This window comes from Sinocyclocheilus rhinocerous, unplaced genomic scaffold, assembly GCF_001515625.1.
Source record: "Sinocyclocheilus rhinocerous isolate Xijiao unplaced genomic scaffold, SAMN03320098_v1.1 scaffold4168, whole genome shotgun sequence".
Classification (NCBI taxonomy): Eukaryota; Metazoa; Chordata; class Actinopteri; order Cypriniformes; family Cyprinidae; genus Sinocyclocheilus; species Sinocyclocheilus rhinocerous.
The window spans coordinates 94,598-97,900 of NW_015655451.1; positions in this window are offsets into that span (position 1 = coordinate 94,598).

Below are 3,303 nucleotides of genomic sequence, written 5' to 3' on the forward strand. Positions count from 1 at the left end.
AGAACAGCATGCAATTTACTTTGGGTATGCCTTTTTTAGGCGTTTTAGGCAAATTTTACAGGAATGCTAAGAGTTAAAAAAGTGATTTTCATAATGTGTTCTCTAAGCACACACACACACACACAAAAAAAACTTTAAATATGACCTACACACACACCCATATAAACCAACTGGATGAAACCTTTGAAAGAGGATGCTCACTTCATAACCCCAATGACATGTCCATACTCACTCAGCCCAACAAATTAGTCTCGGTAAGGGATGAATGAAGCAACTCATCCTATGATCCTGTAGCTGTATGAAGGCCATATTAATGTATGGCTGTGGGGATTGTTTGTATTGTATGTTGTCATATTATTAAGGCTGCTGTATGAGTTCTCACCTAAGATTATGGCACAAGAGACAACATCACATTCTGTGTATTGATATTTGTTTGTTCCTTCGCCCCTTAAAAGTGTTTTAAGTAATGTGATTTTAACCTCGGCCTAAATATAGGCTACAGTATGTTCAGTGAAGGGGGCTTGATAAGTCCGTTTCTCCTCACCTAACTTTCACAAGTTGTGAAATTCACCAATAATCAATTTTGCTGTACTTTTGCTAAACATCTGAACTCGGTAGAGTGCACACTATTGGGAATCTGTGTTGCAGATCTGGCACATTTTTCAGAAGAAACCTTTAGAGACTAGAAACTCATTGCAGTTAAAGACACAAGTCTCACCATGTATTTCAAATCTGAGAATAATTAAATTATTTTAAAATGATGCTGTGTATTATTTTTTTTTTTAATGAGAGTTTTTTTGGAGGGGTGGCAAATAAAAGAAAATTAGAGAAACATCTAGTATGTTTCTGCTAACAGGTGCTGTAAGGGCAGAATTTCCAAACGCAACTTTTGCCTACAGCGCAAATGTAACAATGAGCAATTTGCAAATAAAACAATTTAATTGGTTAAAGGGGTCATATGATGCGATTTCAATTTTTCCTTTCTCTTTGGAGTGCAACTTTACAGATCTTCTTTATGCACCAAGAGCTTGTAACAAAGACTAAAGTCTCAAATTCAAAGAGATATTCTTTATAAAAGTTAAGACTTGTCCACGCCCTCCTAAAACGGCTCGTTCTAACATGCCCCCACATGTCTACGTCACTGTGTGGGAAGATTTGCATAACACCACCCAAATGTTCACACAAAGAAAGAAGGCGTAACTTTTATTCTCGCTGTAGTATTGTTGTTGCCGCCGCCGCCGCCATGTTGTGGAGATGCTGTGTGTTTCGTTGTGAAACTACTTTGTTTGGTCTTCTAAAAGAGGACGATATCTGCTTCCTCATGCCTAGAGCTGATCCGTACTGGTCGCTGAGGAAATACCTCAACTTCGCACTGTCGATCGCCGGATCGGCTTTCACCGTGGACGAAGCGGAGTCCAGCCCGGGGTCTTAAAGGACCCAGCAGCTTTTCTGAGGAACATTGGCCAGGTATGGACACTGCAAGAATTTTGTTAGCCCTTAGACAAGGCCCGCAATCGCTGGAGAACTATGTTCGCGAATTTTTAGCCATAGCACACTATGTCTAGAGTCTCGTCACGTCACATCTGATCGTCCAGAGTCTCGTCACTTCCCGTTTGTTGCACTCAGATCTTCGAGGTCAGCTCTTCAGTATCCCAGACTGGCATCCAGTGTGGAGGATCCACCGCTGGTGTCAGCAGTCGCAGCTGGTATCCCCAAACCCACTCACTCTAGCCCACCTGTTCCTGAACTAAGTCCCCTGTCTGTAGCGCTTCCCACTATGGGAATCGCTTTATGGTCTCCCGAGGTGGCGGCATTCGCTTCAGCTCCTTGTACGGTGGTGGCGCCCAGCAATGCACTCAGCCTGTCATGTCGTGGTCGAAGGAACCGTTGATGAACGCTGTACCTGTCCTGTTAAAGAGAATATTAATGAACTCTCCCTATTTCCTGTTGGTACTGCTGTAGAACCTCCAGAGGTGGTGGTCTGCCTTGCCAGTTTCTGTCACTGAACCGTCTACTTCAGCCTCTGTCAATGCCCTTGATTGTGAACTATCTGCCAGTCCTATTCCAGCCAGTGCATTTAACTATGAACTGTCTGTCCGTCCAGTCACTGTCAATGGACCCAATTCTGAATTATCTGTCTATCCAGTCTCTACTAATGAGGCTGGGTGTGAATTGTCAGCCTGTTCAGTTTCAGTCAATGAGCCTGCTTATGAACTGCTTATGAATGTCTGCCCGTTCAGTTGTCACCAGGGAAACTATTAATGAACTTTTTGTGTTCCCTGCCTTGGCCCTTGAGGCCATAAATGCTCTGTATGTCTCGTGTGTCTCAGTTTTCCCTAGATCCCAGTCTCTGCCATGGGTATCTACTCCAGCCTGGTGGTCTTCTGTCCCGCTCTGGTGGTCTTCTGCTCCAGCCTGGTGGTCTTCTGCTCCATCTGCTCCAGCCTGGTGGTCTTCTGCTCCGTCTGCTCGGCCATGGTAGGTCTTCTGCTCTGTCTGCTCTGCCCTGGTGGGCTCCTGTTCTGTCTGCTCCACCATGGAGGTCTTCTGCTCCGTCTGCTCCACCTGGTGGGCTCCTGTTCCGTTTGCTCCGCCCTGGTGGGCTTCTGCTCCGCCGTGGGGATCTCCGGACCTGTCTGCTCTGCTGTGGTGGTCCTCAGCTCCACCTGTTCTGCCGATTCCGCTCTGGCTCACTGTTCCACCCTGGTTCCCTGCTCCGCCTTGGTGCTCTGCTCTTGCCAGCTTTGCCTCAGTCCCCAGTCTCTCCATTTCCACATGGACCTGGCCCACCGTCCCTCTCCCTGATCCGCCTCCGCTCCACCACCCTCCTGGATTGTATTGAGTTGGGAGCGTCTGGAAGCCGCTCCTTGGGGGGGGGGCTCTGTCACGAATCCGGTCCGTGGCCTTCCGGCCGATTGCCACCAGAGGTCGCTCTCCCATTACATTGACTCTCACACCACACAGACTGTTACACATCACCCAGACTGCATTTCCCATCATCCATTGCACTGATTACACACACACAGCTGCATCCAATGAGACACGCTTTCATAAGCCATGGGCTGTGTTCGAAATGCCATACTATCATACTACTCTTACTATTTCTGTAGTATTCAGTATGTATACTGTGCATAGTATGCACATTTTCTGTATGCATGGAATACCCGGATGACCTACTATATTTGCCAGAATCTGCTAAATATAACGCAAGTACACTGAAATCAATACAGAATCTGTGTTCGGAATGGCATACTACCATACAACTCCTACTATATTGGCAGTATGCAATGTATACTATGAATA